At 38.4% G+C, this 17,787-nt stretch overlaps 1 long non-coding RNA gene across 1 annotated transcript in view; it reads left to right on the top strand.

The window, feature by feature from the left end:
* LOC129053040 (uncharacterized) overlaps positions 1–17,787 on the top strand; it is a 620,941-nt gene that overhangs the window by 410,730 nt on the left and 192,424 nt on the right. Inside the window, exon 8 of the long non-coding RNA XR_010139049.1 lies at positions 1,159–1,363. This is a non-coding gene — a long non-coding RNA (uncharacterized LOC129053040). The remainder of the gene's footprint in view (positions 1–1,158; positions 1,364–17,787) is intronic.

The following is a 17,787-nucleotide window of genomic DNA, read 5'->3' as shown; positions in this document are numbered from 1 at the left end:
GGTCAGAAAGGTATATCCAAAGAGAAGGCACGTCTCAGAAAAATGACATATAATTTGTTGTGGCCAGAGCCGAGTATACATAAAAAATGGAAAGACTAGGGGAAAGATCACAAATTGTGAAGAAGCTTGGATGCTTTATTAACAATGGTGTGTGTGTGTGTGTGTGTGTGTGTGTGTGTGTTAGGAGGTGGTGGTGGCTAGAGTCAACACACGAGAGAAAAAATTATGAATGATGGCATTATATATATATATATATATATACATAAACTATCTGGTTAACTTCATACTCTGTGGCCTTGGACAAATTATTTAGCATGTTTAAGCCTCAGTTTTCTAAAAATAAATGAGGAAAATAATTCCTACCTCACTCTGTTGTTAAAAAGATTAAGATTAGATTAAATAAACAAGATGCAACCATAATATATAGAATATAGCCGGTGTACAGAAGTGGTTAAATATGCTTTCCAAACTTTTCTGAACTGATTATTCACTTGATTTGAATATCTTTTTACTCACTTACCTTGGATGAGTAGCAATTTACTGTATTTGCACATGCAAACCTGTGAATCAAATTATCCTAAGTTGAGTGATGTGTGACTTCTTTCTCTACTCATATGTCGAGTACTCATATGTGTACTACTGTGACAGAGCATGATGAGAATATATTATCTTAATATAACACAGAAGCCAAGGTATGGAACTTGTGGACAATTGCCAGGAAAATCATGTCTATGAATACAGATGCGTTTTGTCATTCATTTATTTGGCATTCATTCATTCAGTCATCCAATGAGCACTTACCAAATACATACTATGTTCCAGGTACCATGCTGAGTGATAGCAATTCAGAGATGTCTAAGATGTGCCTCCTTTCCTCAGAGTCCTCCCATAGTGTAATTGCACATAACCCGTAATTCATTTCAGTGATTTATAAATCAGAACATTCTCATGCAGTATATTTTTCGTCTCAGCAAACACACATACCCAAACATATACACAACATCCATACATTTTAAGACCTTTGTCAAAGCCCATACAGAATATCTAAAGGTCCTGTGGGTCCATTATAGGTTGTCGTTCAAATTTATTCTTTAAACTAGTCCCTGAACCTCTCAATAATCTCTTTTGAGAATGCTTTTACCATTTTGTCTCTTACAGGGAGGTCACTCTAAGTTCCTTTTAATGTGTGCTGAAGAAAGGGCAGCACAGCTGAAGCCTGATTTAAAATCTGATCTTCTCCCTAATGTCACAAGGACATCCTGAGACAATGGCTGAGGAGCTATGCACCAGTACCTAGCTGGATACCTGATACTTACATTGGCAGATGCATTATCAACACAGACATCGATTTAGAGTGAATTAAGTAAGCAATTTCCATTTTCAAGCCTACAATTCCATTTTAGCACCAGGAGATATTAACCGGTATTGTTATAGGTAAAATCTGATTGTGTTAAGGAGGGTGCCTGGACAATCAGAGGGAGTCAGAATAGGAAATTAGAGTTTCGAGTTTTGTTCCCATGTCTAGTATGCTGGGTCACCTTGAGAAACTTCCATCATGACTGGGTCTCAGTTTCTAAAAATCAAATTTTACTTGCTGTGTTCCTGAAAGAGAATTTTTGGATAATTGACTTGCTATGTATAACTCTCTCAAGGTAAGTACATGCAAGGAATTGCTGTAGGTGCAGGATTTTGCAAATTGCTGAAATGAAACACTAGGTTGGCCTTGAAATATACTGCTTCTCATCTGTGCAGCCAGCAAACTAAAGAGCAAAGTGAACTACTTAAATGCTTTCATTTCCAGCAGATTGATTGGGCATGGCAGAGGAGGAAGGGAGAGAGGAAATCTTATGTACAAAGACATTGTAAAGCATACAAAAATATTAATATTCTATAATAACTCCTCTGGGTATAATTCTTCTACCTCAAATATTTGAAATACATATTGCTGAGATTTGGTATTGACAAATATTTTAAACAATTTGTTTGTAACCAGAATTTTATCTACCCAAGTTGTGAATACAGTTTTCTTCCTAGACTGTTCTCTCTCATTTTCATACTTATACTAATAACATAATTACATAGCATTTTACAGTTCACATATAAGTCAATTCATTTGAGCTAGTATTATTTTCCTTATTTCACTGATGAAAAATTAAAGCCCAGGGATATTGCTACTTTCTATGATTCCCTAGCTAGGACTAAAATTCTGGCATTCCGCAATCACTGCCAGTGATCTCTCCACCACAGCATGCTGTGTGTACTAAACTGTGGCACAGGTAAAGAAAGCTATGGAACCTGAGAGATTCAAAAGATTAATTTTCTCCAAAGGCCTCAAGGAAAAATGTCATTACTGAGGTGAGATACTAGAATTATGATATTTATTTATATTAAAGAACACTCAAAACACATGACACTTTGTGTTACTTTTAAACTCATGGTGATACCCAAAGTTTCTGAAAATAAATAGCTTCTAACATTTTATTGTAGTATTTTCTAGACTCTGTGGGAGGAGTTTCATAAAAACAAGGGAAAACACCCTTGGGAAAGGTTGCATATGATATCCTTTTCTTGGAGATTCATAGAGCACATAGTAAATAAAAGGCTCTGAAAATTCCTGTAAAAAGAAAATTTGTTCAAGCTTGTTAAACTCAAGGTTTTCTTTATTTTAAAATCTAACACCTGTTAAACTTCTCCTGGAATGCTAATATTTATGTGAAACACAATTTGCACAATGGAAAGCAATCTTCCCATTTCTCCTACTAAACACATCACTCCTTTTTTTCTTCCGTAGTTATACTATAATTGAAAACTAAAAGAATCCAAGAAAAATTGATGGTGAATATGGCCATAGTCAATATTATTGGAGTGGAAACTTACAGACGCCAAGACCTGTTTTACCTTCTCTTAAAAACCGTCTTGCACATCACAGTTGCTCAGTTATTCTAATGACATTTTCATCTTATCAACATGTAAATCTTCTCTGAACATTTTTGTCCATGAGAAGAATAAAATATTCCTAAAACTTTTAAGATAAATACATATCTATTCAGGGATATTAGACATTCATCTTTATAAGAGCTGAAGGCTGGAAAAGTTAGTCTTTTATTTCCTGTAATTCCATTAGCAGAGCCAATTTGTATGGCTTCTGTCCATTGTTCCTATTCACCTTAATAGCTTAATCAAATTCCAGTTGTGGGGTAATGACTTCTTTGCTGCTGTTTGAATATAACTCCTTTTTGGCCCATTGGATTAGATTGAATGTTACTTATACTGATGTGCCTACCAGAATAAAGCTACGTATCTACGTGGTTTATGGCAAGGTCTCCCTTGAAATATGAAGTCATCCTTGATGTCTAACCCCTAGAAAAGGGGGTGCCTATTTAACACCAGAAACAGAAAATAAGGGAGAGAATCCTAAGTGTGTTATATACTGAGAATCTCTCTTCTTTCAATTCATCAAGCTGTCAGAAGGTATTCCTAGGTAGTGCATTTGAGATTTTGTCCTTTACATGAAGGAATTCTGAAACATAGGAAATAAAAAAAATCTAGGCAAATTGTTGAAGGTGTACAAGATTTTTGTGACTCAAATACTGATATTATAAGACAATGAATAGAATTGATAGAATTGGTACTAAAGCCCTCAAACACTGAAAACAAGCTAGACAAAGTAGGATTCAAGAGCTCAATGGTTACTTCTTTTTTTTTTTTTTTTTTTTGACAGAGTCTCGCTCTGTCGCCCAAGCTGGAGTGCAGTGGTGCGATCTCGGCTCACTGCAACCTACTTCTCCCGGGTTCAGAATGGTTACCTCTTATCTCTCACAGTTTCCCAAGCCTTCTGTGTTACATATGTATCGACCATATTTCAGATTCCTGAATGGATTATTCTCTGTCATCTTTGACACTTTTTACATTCTATTCTTTCTTTCTTGAATATTCTCCCTAGACCCTACTCTTACATTAACTTGGTTAATTTCTACTCAGGCTTCAGTTCTTAAAATGTTATTTCTTCTGTGAAGGGTTTCTTGGTGTTTGCCCACTCCTCATATAGATCAGGAATTGAATGTCCTTTCTGTGTGATCTCAGGGCACCCTGCAATTTACCCCCATCAAAACACCCACAAAACTGTATAGTAAATGTCTGTTGAGTCTTTGTCTCTTACTGAACTTTGATCTCTCTTAAAGTAAGGGCTATGTCTTTCTTGTTCATCATTTTCTTTTTAATAGTACTTACCAGATAGTATATCCTTGATAAACATTTGCATTTGCTGAATAGATAAGTGATTGCACATGACATTTTGTTATTTTAGTGTATGTTTTATGATATTTTTTGCACAATTCTCTTGGAAATCCTAAGCAAAAGCCAGTCTGACAATGGGGGAAAGATAAGAAGATATCATTGTGTCACAAACTAAAAGGTCAACAACCCCTCTAATTTGCTTTTGATGTAATCTGTACAAATTAGATCTTCTCTTTGTAAGTCTCTTTCATTCTAGATTGTTACAGTTGTTCAACTTTAATTCCAAAAATTAAAAAGAAAACAAAGGGAAATTACAAAAACAACCTACTTGTTGATCTCTTCAATAAATAAAAAGAAAGCATTTGAAAATTGCCAACAGTTTGGAGCAGTGTGAATGGAGATATCTACAATGTGATTTATTCACATTAGGTATTTTTCAGATGCATGCAGTTAACAGCCTTAACTATTGCCACCCAATATGACGGTGCCATTTATTTACAATGTAGGGCATGCTGTTTGCAAAGAAACCCCATTGTTACGTTTTACTTTGCTGTCAGCTGCCCAAGTCTATCTCTGGCTGGTTTTTATGCTACTGTGGCCCTTGAACAGAAATGATGATGCAAAGGAGGAATCAACCAAGCTAAGCAACTGAGCAGTTGACAAGGTACCAGGAAAGAGTGGGAACAGAAGAAACTGATTTATATCTGGTTATCTGCTTGAAGCAAGGAGGTGTCCTCTGCTTTGTTTTTATTCACAATACTATTAGCTTTTCTAGATTTCCTAGCTTGACCCAAATTCCAGTGTTTTCCTGTGTACAAAATGATATCGAAAACCACAGTATCTTGATGGTTTGTAATGTGCTTCTGCCAAAATCTTAATACCAATATTTTGGTAAAGGAAATGGTATAGTTCTTTGAGATATGACATTTCAATAATTGAGTAGTTTGGTTATGAAAAGAAGGAAAGAAAACAGCTTCAGAGTGTTGACTGGTGACATTTTTCTGGAATGGTGAGACTATACTAATATTTTACCCCTGAACTTAATTTCTTGGCCTCAAATAAGATGAAATAGCCTAAGGTCAGATTGTTTGTAGCATGAGTTGTGGAAAAATTAATCAGTCCTCAATCAGTCAGTCATTAAGCAAGCATCGTGGAGCTATTATATCATGCCTGTCCCTCTGCTAGATGTTACAGAAGGTAAAACAAAATAGAACTCTATTCACAGACCTTAAAAAAATCTTATAATCTTCTTGGGGAAAAAACAAGTCTCAAAGTCGAAATCATGAGATAATTTTTCCAATTGTGAGTGCCAGGAATGTGCTACAAAATATATTGCTGTGTAAATTGAGGACAAGTAGAGATCACTGAGGGCTGAGGCTAGTAGGTATTTAGGAAAACTTTCGAGGCCGAGGCGGGCAGATCACGAGTTCAGGAAATCGAGGCCAGCCTGGCCGATATGGTGAAACCCTGTTTCTACTAAAAATACAAAAATTAGCCAAGTGTGGCGGTGCATGCCTGTAGTTCCAGCTACTCTGGAGGCTGAAGCAGGAGAACCGCTTGAACCCAGGAGGCGGAGGTTGCAGTGAGTGGGGATCGCACCACTGCACTCTAGCCTGGTAACATAGCGAGACTCCATCTCAAAAAAAAAAAAAAAAAAAAAAGACAACATTCTCCAGGAGTTGAATGTACTAGTCAGGTCCTGAGGGTTTGTACTATGCTTTCACTTGCTAGAGGCCGAATGGTCATTTTTCATTTTGTTTAAGTAATGCATGTTCAGTTAAATATTTTAAGTTACTAGAAGGAAAGATGGTGAACAGAGAAGAGGGGAAGATAAAGAATATTTCCTGAGATGAAGAAGACCAGCTTGATAATGGGGCTGGCCTGCCATTTTTGTTTGTTTTAATGTGAATTATGACAATAACCTACATTAAAATATAGGTTTATTTACTGACACTCCTTTTTGTGTACCTTACTGCAGGAATACTGGACAGATTTAGAATTGTAGTTTAGAATACTAGAAAATGCATATAGCACTTGCTGTATGTCAGGAATTGTTCCAACCACTTTACAACTATTTATTTATTTCATCCTCATAACTCTACAAGGCTTTACAGGTGAGAAAAATAAAGCACAGAGAGGTAAAGTAATTTGTCCAAACTCACATAACTAATACGTGGCAAAGCCAAGATTTGAACCTGAGCAACTTGATTCCAGCTTTTAAACAATATGCACTGTGGCTTGCATTGCACTTGGTTATTTGCAGGGCCTTAACTGACTTCTAGGTGTATCTATATACGGTTAAACTTGTGTGCTTGGTAAGTCTTTCCTTGGCCTCTATTTTTTTTGTCATATATTATGTAGGTTCTGAGGAAATCTGGTGGGAATGTTGGTCATGAGATCGGGGGAAAGTTATATATGTATGAAAAACAGAACTTTTTTGGTATCTCTTGAATTATTATATAAATTGTTGAATCTACAGCTGGCTTCTTTGATTAGGCTCTTATGCAGCAATGGGTTGAGAACTACAAGCCAACAAGACATTGCTTGTGCACCCTGATCAGAACAGGGCAGCATTCTATGACAGATCACTGTCCAGGGTAGTTCTCCTACAGTGAGCAGACATTCTGAGGGTGTACAAATACCGTTCTACCAGACTCCATCTTCTCATTTGTTTGCTCATTCTGTGTCATGGAGTCTTTTCAGCAAGGCTTATATTTATAAGTAACAATAGTTTCTTACATTTTGCCCTCCCCAAATGCAAACCAACTCCTACAAGAGTACTTAGTGAATAATGGTGGATAGCAAAGCCATCCCTGCTAAATCTTAAGTTGGCTCACTTTCAATTCATTTTGTTTTTGAACGTCTATGCCCCAAATGTCAACGTTTCTGTCAAGTTCCTTCTTAAATTGTTTTCTGAATTCTCATCTGAAAGGAAGAGTCAAGCACATCTGCTAGAGGCATTTTCATCAAGCATACTACATAAGGTCTTTGCTCTTTCACCTTCCCCACTCGCTCAGACTAATGCCCACCCTCATGCATTCCTCACTGCTGACCCTGCTAAGAAATACCATTGCAGTCGCCATGCCCCTCAACCTGAGAACAGGTCTCAAGGTATATTGCAAATGGAAAATAATTCACCTTCACTAAAATGCTGGGGTTCTGCATCAAAATATTTGTCGATTTTGCTATTGTTTGGGCAGGCAGAGGAAGGGAATTCCACTATGCCTGTCACAGTGATTGACAGAAATGAAGCATGGAAGAGAGCAACTGTGTTTATGAGCCAGGGAGGTGAAAACTAGACAAGACCTGGATCATATATTTTTAACAACTCAATAAATTTCTTTCACCCATTCCCCAAATCTTCACTTTCCAGCCAGAAAAGAATGACATCAAGTTTCAGCCAGAAGTGAATTTTTGTTTTTGAAGGTTGGAAAGTTATAAGACTATAGAACATATTTTTAATGAAATTGCAATATCCTCCAGAGTCTCACTCAAATCTAGTCCTTGGGGCTATGCCATTCTTATAGGACAGATAACCTCCCAGTAAGATCTCTGTGCTACTTCAGCAACCAAATTCTTCTAGATGGGTCTGAAACAGTCCCTTTTATGCTGAGTTCTGTATTGTTCTCTCGTTGTAATAGAGCAAAGTCTGACTTACTTCACTGTCCCAAATCCTTGACATTCACAGTGGAATCATTAAAGAATTGGTCATGGTAAATGTGTTTTGTGGAGGAGATTTGACAAGTTTAGAGCCCACCAATAGGCAAATTGTGCCAGGATATACTAGTGATGGCTCATGTCTCATTTTTGAGGAATCCTGAGGAAAGAGAAAATTTGTCCTTGAAAGTTAAAATCTATTTTTTCGTTTTAATTATATATCCATCCACCTTAAAGATATTCTGCTACCCCTTATTGAGGCAATATAGTATAGCTGGAAGAGCACAAATTTTTAAGCAAAACATACAGATTGGAAACATGCCTGTGCAAACAAGTAGATGTGGATGAAGTCTTGGAAATAAATTAACAGCTTGGACTCTATTTTCTTCTCTGTAAATAGCAAATAACTTTACTGATTCTGTGGGGTAGTTCAGAATAAATGAGATATAAATATATAAAAGAAATATAAATCTATGTCACTATAGCAAATACTTAAGTCTCTACAATGTACATTTTTTGTGGTCGTGTTTCTGTTTATCCTTAAAGGTAAACGGGATAAATCTTTTCCTCCCTGTTTTCTCCTGTTCTTTACTTTTCATTGGGGCAAATTTATTTTGAAAGATGATCTCGAGCATATGCTGAATGAATTCAATTGAAGAATAGTCACAAGAGACTCTTTTCCCAAACAGATTGGCTAATTGTTTGTCATAAAATAAATAGCTCTCCAAAAGAGAGTAGGGCATCCTGATTACCATGTAGGGCTGCAAGGGACAGTGGGTGATGTAAGTGTGATCATCTATGTGATGCAATTTGAGAATAGCTGGCAAAAAGCCCACCTTACCTCAAGAATTTTCACCATAATAGCCACTGCCACCTGCCCCCTTTGCCTAACATGAACCTGTTTATGCGGTGTGATGGTTAATCTGAGTGTCAACTTGATTGGATTGAAGGATAGAAAATATTAGTCCTGGGTGTGTTTGTGAGGGTGTTGCCAAAGGAGATTAACATTTGAGTCAGTGGGCTGGGGAAGGCAGACCCACCCTTAATCTAGTGGGCACAATCTAATCAGCTGTCAGTGAATATAAGGCAGGTAGAAAAATGTGAAAGGTGAGACTGGCCTAGCCTTATAGCCTACATCTTTCTCTCATGCTGGATGCTTCCTGCCTTCGAACATCAGACTCCAAATTCTTCAGTTTTGGAACTTGGACTGGCTCTCCTTGCTCTTCAGCTTGCAAACAGCCTATTGTGGGACCTTGTGATCATGTAAGTGAATAATTAATAAACTCCCCTTGATATATATATATATCAAACTGTGCCAGGATATACTAGTGATGGCTCATGTCTTGTTTCTGAAGAATCTTGAGGAAAGAGAAAAGTTTTATGTGTGTATATATATATATATATATATATATATATATATATATATATGCATCTCAGTTGACAACACAATATTACATTATATGTACCCAGAAGTTGTTCTTCACTCTACTTCATCCCTCACATATTTGCTGTTTTAATTTAGTTTTTCCAAATATTTATTCGACATATTTTACTCAACACCTTTATGTATGAGACACTCTTCTAAGTACTGGGGATAGAAAAGAGAACAAGACAAATGAAGACTCTGTTCCTGTGGCCCCTACATTGTAGTAGGGGTGAAACAGACTGTAAAAAGTTAAACAAGTACAGATTTTGACAGGAGCTATGATAAAAATAATAGAGTGACAAGACAGATTGGCTGGAAGTCCCTAGTTTATATTGGATGGTCAAAGGCTTTGTTGGTAAGGTGATATTTAAACTAAGGTCTAAATGGTAAGAATAATTCAGCCATGCAGAGAAATAGGAGCAGAGGTAGAGGAAACAGGGAGACCCACTGATATGAGAAACAGGCATGTTTAAGGAATCAAAGAAATCACTTTGGCTGGATTGTACCAAACAAGAAGAAAAGGAAGAACAATGAGGCCATGTATAGTCATGTAGGCCAAGATGAGCAGTCTGAATTTGATTGGACAACAATAAAACCATTGGAAAGTTTGAAGTCAGAGAATAATGTCCAGTTTATATTTTTAATCAATTACTATATTTTTGTGGCTAACGGATTTTAGGTGAACAAGAAAGAAAACTGGAAATCTTGTTAGGAGACAACTAGAGAATTCCAGGTGAAAGATGATCATAATCTAAATTATTGGAATAGGCTTTAACAGTGGAGGCAGGGTTAAGTGTAAATTCAGAGGCAGGATTAAGTGTATATTTAGGAGATAGTGCTGCTAGGAATCTTACTGAATTGAATATAGGAGGTGGAGGAAAGAGAAATCAAGGATTATTTCTAAGTTTGTAGTATGAGCAACAGGTGAAAGACTTGTATTTTGCTATGATGAGGAAGCTCGAGGAAATATTTTTGTTTCTTCCCTGTTATATTTAAGAAGCCTATTACCATTCAAGTAGAGATGAAAAGGAGGCAGTTGGATACACAAGTCTAAATTTCCAGGGACAAATCAGGGCTGGAGATAGAGATAGTAGGCAGAACCATGTATCTAAGATTAGATCACCTACCAGCCACTAGAAATAGTGATTATCTGAAGGCAGAGACCTGGGGTGCACCCAAAATTTATTTCCACCCTTGCATATATTTATTTCTCCTTCTCTTCCTCTCCCTTGCCTCTTTTCCTATCTCATTTTTCTTCTTTACCACCGCTTATTCCATCACTGGGTTTAAAATTTCTGTGATAATTGAGACAGAAGTTATCAATAACCTGTTTGTTAGAGATCACAGTGACTGTCATATTTCTCTTAGGCATTTTAGTCAGGTTCAGTCTATTTCAAGTGGGTGTAGTGAACAGCTACAGGTGTGAATACAAAACACATTTGTTTCCAAGAAATCTGGTAAGTAATAATGGAGTTACACCCCAAGTAGCAATGAACACATACAGCAGCCATATCTTTCTGTCCAAATATAACATGCTACCAGAAGTCAGTGATCTTTGAGGAAATATCTAATTCCAGGCAAAGTGCAAGGTCAGCTTGGAGCAAATAACTTATGGGAGAAAGTAAGGAAGTGCTTTAAAACTGAGGAAACATAACAAAAGAATGTAGAGGCCAACGTAATAAGGCTCTCAGGGGCCAAAGTTAGGAAAATTTAATTATTTACAAAACTGATTTATAACACATTGAATTAAAAAAAAACCTCTGACTTCATAAGAGTATTCACATTCACAGAAAAAAAAGGTAGCATGGGAGGAGAAGGGGATATATCTTCTTTATAGAAGAATACCAAATTATGATAAAGAAGAAAAGATAAAATTAGAAAATCTTGATTTGCAATCACCAATTTAATGACTGGTTATGGAAAGGATTATCAATGATGCTAAAACTCTATGGTAAAATGTTTTGAGGAGCAGGATACTACATTGTTTCAAAGATTACTGTCAATGAAAAAAAATTCCTTCACATTAGAGAAAATGGCTGAAGCCACTTTTAACTAAATGAACAAAGAAAATCGTCAATATGGAACAAACTGACATTATGTAGTTCCTAATAAGATGCTGAGAGGAGAAGAGTACATTACCTATGTAATATTCTTGCAAAACTGTTTACCCTGAATCCACTCAGGGAGAAACAATAAGACAAACGTATATTGTAGAATAGTCTACAAAACAAATAACCTGCAATCCTCAAAATTGTCAGCATCATTAAAGACACACACACACACACAAACACACACACATGTTTGGAAAAATGTTCTTATTAAAGGTAATGGAAGAAATATGACAAGTAAAACACACATGTAATTCTGAATAAGATCCTGAATTATAGAAAGACATTATTGGAAATTTTGAATATGGACAGTGTAGTAGATATTATTGTGTGCTCCAATGATATTCTGCCCCCTGATGTCTGCACTTTTGTGTAATATCTTCCCATGAGCATGGGTGTGGGCTGTGACTTGCTTCTACCAATGGAATATGGCAAAGGTAATTCAATAGTCACTCCTTGATTATATTACATTGTAATTACCTGATATTTTATCATTATTTGATTATTACAATTATCCAACACTTAAGATAGGGAAGCTAAGGAATCAGAGATTATAAGTAATTTGCCCGAGATTACATAGTAAATTAGTGAAAACCAGGATTGAAACACAGGTTACTCTGACTCTAGCACCTGTTTTTGTAACCACTTTATCTTCTGTATGGAGTAGGCATGCACAGCATATTGAAGGAAGAACAAATGTTAAAGGGCTTATTACAGTAATTTAGAAGGAGTAGATTATGATAATGTTTCTCAAAGTGTGGTCCCCAGACTGGCAGCATCAGCATCGCCTGGGATTGTGTTAATCATACAAATTCTTGGGCTGCATCCCAGTCCTACTGAATCAGAAGCTCTGAGAGTGGGGCCCAGCAATGTTTGTTTTAACAGTATTTCCAGGAGATCCTGATGCTCACTGAAATTTAAGGACCATTAGGCTAAAGCAATAGCAGAAGATGAGAGGCAAGGGAAAAAAATAACATGATTTGGAGAGGTTATGGAGAATGTTAGAATTGAATTGTTACCCATGTTTGAAGCATGAGCAATGGGAAGAATAGTGGTGACATAGAAGAAAAGAGAGAAAGATTTGCGCTTTGCTTCTCCAGTAATTTGATGTTGGGCAACTTTTGATACATGCATTCAGAATACACAAAAACAACTTAGAAGTGAGTGATAGGTTATTTTCATTACTGCTTCCCCAACTATCCTAATAGTTAAAGCAAAGCGTCAACATGTTTGTATTCTGCACTGAGGTAAGCAGGAGGGGGTGGCAGCATTGGGAAGCATGTAGTACAATTAAGCATAAAAGAAAAAAAAAACTGATGCAAGCCTCCTGTGAAAATGGAAGGACTGTAGAAGTTAATTTTAAATACATGCACATGTGTTTTCTATGATAGCATGAGTCCAGAAGATGACTATATTAATAAAAGCAGTATCATAGCAAATGGAAGTAATAAAACACTGCAGCATTTACTGGTCTACATCAGAAACCCTACTGCTCTTAGATGCTTGCCTTTCAACCTTATTGGAAATTAAAAACTAAGCTACTTGTGAGGAAAATCTGTTCCACCTGAAATAATATCAAAAAAATTCATCTCAATCAAATTGATTGCATTAGTATTTGCCATGGTTGAAAGAAACACTAGGAGTGTATGATAAATCCATCTTAAGTAAACTAAGTTTCTGAGCAATTGCTTCTGATCAACTAGACTAATAAGACCAACATATTTGGATAGCACATGGTAGTTTTCAAATTATTTTAGCATCTATTATCTTAATTGAACTAAAAAGTTGGTGACTCAGGCAAGGAAGGTATTGCTGTTTCCATTTTGTGGTGAAGGGGATGAAGATTCATAGGCGTCTCCTATGATAAAGGCCTTGTTTTAGTTGTCATTCTCATTTAGTTGTCATTCTAGTACAAATTTGCCCTGTATAACATAGTTATTCTAGGACAAATTTGCCCTGTGTAATGGTCACAAGATGGGTTATACTTAAGGGAACTACTCATTCTCTTAGGCAAATATACTCTGGTGGGTTTATCCCACAGTTTGTCAACTGGGACTATATATGCTTGGATATTTTTTTTTCATTGAGATAACAAAACACTTTTATTTCTTTTTTTTTTTTAATTTCAATTGTTTTGGGGTTTCAAGTGTTGTTTGGTTGCATGGAAAAGTTCGTTAATGGTGATTTCTGAGACTTTGGTGCAACCATCATCCAAGCAGTGTATACTGTGCCCAATGTGTAGTCTTTTATTCCTCATCCTCCTCCCATCCTTCCCCCCAAGTACCCAAAGTTCATTGTATCATTCTGATGCCTTTGCATCCTCATAGGTTAGCTTCTGCTTATAATTGATAACATACTGTATTAGTCAGGGTTCTCTAGAGGGACAGAATTAATTATATATATACATATATATTCCTATTATATATATACATGTATATGTGTGTATATATATAGTGGATTTTATTAAGTGTTAACTTACACCATCACAAGGTCACACAGTAGGCTGACTGCAAGCTGAGGAGCAAGGAGAGCTAGTCCGAGTCCCAAAACTGAAGAACTTGGAGTCCAATGTTTAAGGGCAGGAAGCATCCAGCATGGGAGAAAGATGTAGTCTGGGAGGCTAAACCTGTCTCCAGCTTCACATTTTTCTGCCCGCTTTATATTCACTGGCAACTGATTAGATGGTGCCCACCCAATTAAGGGTGGGTCTGCCTTTTCCAGCCCACTGACTCAAATGTTAATCTCCTTTGGCAACACCCTCACAGACACACTCAGGATCAATATTGCATCCTTCAATCCAATCAAGTTGATATTCAGTATTAACCATCACAAGTCCACCCCTTGTCAACTTGAACCCATAAACATCTCCTGAGATCATACATAATCTTCAAATAAAGACAATAATAAGGTCGTAATTATGCCTAACATAATACAACTATCCTTCGTACAACCAGAAACATCCCAATCCCCAACCCAAATACTGCTACATGAAGTTAACAATATTTAAATGGTGATATGAAGTCAATAAATCTTATGTCACATGATAAAGGAAAAGGAAATAAAATGAAGATATTTTCTTACTACAAGTGTATACATGCGCAAACATGTTTTTAACAAAAGGAGGAAATACTCGTGACAATTACAGTCCTTGTTTCTGCAGCTGGTCACTCAATTGTAGCTGGTATTGAAGATTACCTTCTTCTCCTCTCCATTCTGTATTCCCTTTGCCTTCAGCAAGCACCTCAGCAGGTCGTGGTTTTCTTTCTGGTGGAGTGACCCAAACCTTCATTCCTGAAGGGTCTGGGTCATTTGTAGTCCTGCCTGGATTGGGCTGTTGTAGTTTCCCATTGACCTTAATCACAGAGCATGGTAATAATAAGAGATGCCCTAATGGGTCTCCTGTATTCCATGCATACTCTTCCTTACCTGTGTTGTGGAGTAGTAGACTGATTTCATCTTGATAGTCTGGGTCAATCACCCCAGCCAACACTGTAACTCTCATCTTAGCCTGCTGAGTTAAAGGTAGGAGGAGCCCAAAGTGTGCAGGTGGCAATCTTAATTTCCAGTTTAATGGAATTGTTGTTGTGTCTCCTGGTGGCAGCATTCCTCCCTCTGGAAATAAGACCTCTAGGCCAGCAGAACATAATGTGGGAACAGGAAGCAAAAATTTTTCTAGTGGATCACTAGGTGTGATGGTGAGTGGTGCCACTTCCACTTCCACCTCCTGATTCCTGGACCCGTGAATAATGGCTATGGGAGAAACAGTACCATATAGTGGACGCTGATTTAGAGCATACACGGCCTTCTGGAGAACTTTGCCATAGCCCTGCAAATTATTATCACCTTGTTGGTGTTGTAATTGTGACTTCAAAAGGCCATTCCACTGTTCTATCAATCCAGCTGCTTCAGAGTGATGGGGAACATGGTAAGACCAGTGAATTCCATGAGCGTGAGCCCACTGCCACACTTCTTTATCCATAAAGTGAGTGCCTTGATCAGAGGCAATGCTGCGTGGAAAGCTTGATGGTGAATAAGGCATTCTGTGAGTCCACAGATGGTAGTCTTGGCGGAAGCATTGCGTGTAGGATAGGCAAACCCATATCTGGAGTAAGTGTCTATTCCAGTGAGGACAAATGTCTGCCCTTTCCATGATGAAAGAGGTCCAATATAATCAACCTGCCACCAGGTAGCTGGCTGATCACCCCAAAGAATGGTGCCACATCGAGGGCTCAGTGTTGGTCTCTGCTACTGGCAAATTGGGCATTCAACAGTGGCCATAGCCAGGTCAGCCTTGGTGAGTGAAAGTTCATGTTGCTGAGCCCATGCATAACCTCCATCCCTGCCACCATGGCTACTTTGTTCATGGGCCCATTGGATGATGATGGGGTGGCTGGGGAAAGAGGCTGAGTGGTGTCCCCAGAACGGGTCATCCTATCCACTTGATTATTAAAATCCTCATCTGCTGAGGTCACCTGTTGGTGAGCACTCACATGGGATACAAATACCTTCACAGTTTTTGACCACTCAGAGAGGTCCATCCAGATACCTCTTCCCCATATTTATTTGTCACTAATTTTCTAATCAGGCTTTTTCCAAGTCCCTGACCATCCAGCCAAACGATTGGCTACAGCCCATGAATCAGTGTATAATCGCACATCTGGTCATTTCTCCTCCCATGCAAAGTGTACAACTAGGTGCATTGCTTGAAGTTCTGCCCACTGGGAAGATTTCCCTTCACCAATGTCCTTCAGGGATGTCCTGGAAAGGGGCTGTAGTGCTGCAGCTGTCCACTTTTGGGTGATGCCTGCATATCGTGCAGAACCATCTGTGAACCAGGCCCTAGTCTTCTCTTCCTCTGTCAACTGATCATAGGGAACTCCCCATGAGGCCATTGGTGCAGGCTGGGGGAGAGAAGGCAGGGTGGCAGGAGTGCAGATCATGGGCATTTGAGCCACTTCCTCATGTAACTTACTTGTGCTTTCAGGACCTGCTCAAGGCCTATCACATATATACCACTTCCGTTTGATGATGGAATGCTGCTGTGCATGCCCCACATTATGGCTAGATGGGTCAAAAAGCACCCAGTTCATGACAGGCAGTTCAGGTCGCATGGTGACTTGACCCATAGACACACGTTCAGTTTCCACCAAAGCCCAGTAACAGGCTAAGAGTTGCCTCTCAAAAGAAGAGTAGTTATCTGCAGAAGATGGCTGGGCCTTGCTCCAAAATCCTAGAGGCCTCTGCTGTGATTCACCTATGGGGGCCTGCCAAGGGCTCCAAATGGCATCCCTATCTGCCACTGACACCTCAAGCACCATTGGATCTGCTAGGTCATATGGCCCAAGTAGGAGAGTAGCTTGCACAGCACTCTGGACCTGTTGCAGAGCCTTCTCCTGTTGTAGACACCATCCAAAACTGGCAGCCTTTCGGAACACTCAATAAATGGCCCAGAGTAAGACACTCAAACAAGGAATGTGTTGCCTCTAAAATCCAAATAGGCCCACTAGACGTGCCTCTTTCTTGGTTGTAGGAGGGGCCAAATGCAGCAACTTATCCTTCACCTTAGAAGGAATATCTCGACAGGCCCCACACCACTGGACTCCTAGAAACTTTACCGAGGTAGAAGGTCCTGAATTTTAGTTAAATTTATTTCTTATCCTCTGGCACAGAAATGTCTCACCAAAAAGTCCAGTGTGTTTGCTACTTCTTGCTCACTGGATCCCATCAGCATAATGTCATCAGTGTAATGGAGCAGTGTGATATCTCGTGAAAGCAAAAAGCAATCAAGATCTCTCCAAATGAGATTATAACACAAATTCAGAGAATTGATAAACCCCTGAGGTTAGACAGCAAAGGTAGACTGACTTGTCTGACTATTCAGCTGGCCTTGCCAGCTGAAGGTAAATTGCTTCTGATGGGCATTATGGACAGGAATGGAGAAAAAGGCATTTGCCAAGTCAGCAGGTATCAGGAGATGTGTTAATTTGCTTAAGCAATGAAACCACATCTGGTATAGTAGCTGCAATTGCAGTCACCACTTGGTTGAGCTTACAATAATCCACTGTCATCCTCCAGGATCTATCTGTCTTCTGCACAGGCCAAATGGGAGAGTTGAACAGGGATGGGGTGTGAATCACCACCCCTGCATCTTTCAAGTCCCTGATGGTGGCACTAATCTCTGCAATCCCTCCAGGGATGCGATATTCCTTTTGATTTACTAGTTTTCTAGATAGAGGCAGCTCTCATGGCTTCCATTTGGCCTTTCCCACTATAATAACCCTCACCCTACCAGTCAGGGAGCCAACGTGGGGGTTTTGCCAGCTGCTGAGTATGTCTATGCCAATTATGCATTCTGGCACT

Source organism: Pongo abelii, chromosome X (assembly GCF_028885655.2).
Source record: "Pongo abelii isolate AG06213 chromosome X, NHGRI_mPonAbe1-v2.0_pri, whole genome shotgun sequence".
Taxonomy (NCBI): Eukaryota; Metazoa; Chordata; class Mammalia; order Primates; family Hominidae; genus Pongo; species Pongo abelii.
Note: the sequence above shows the minus strand (reverse complement) of the source record. Positions and strands in the feature narration are given on the sequence as shown.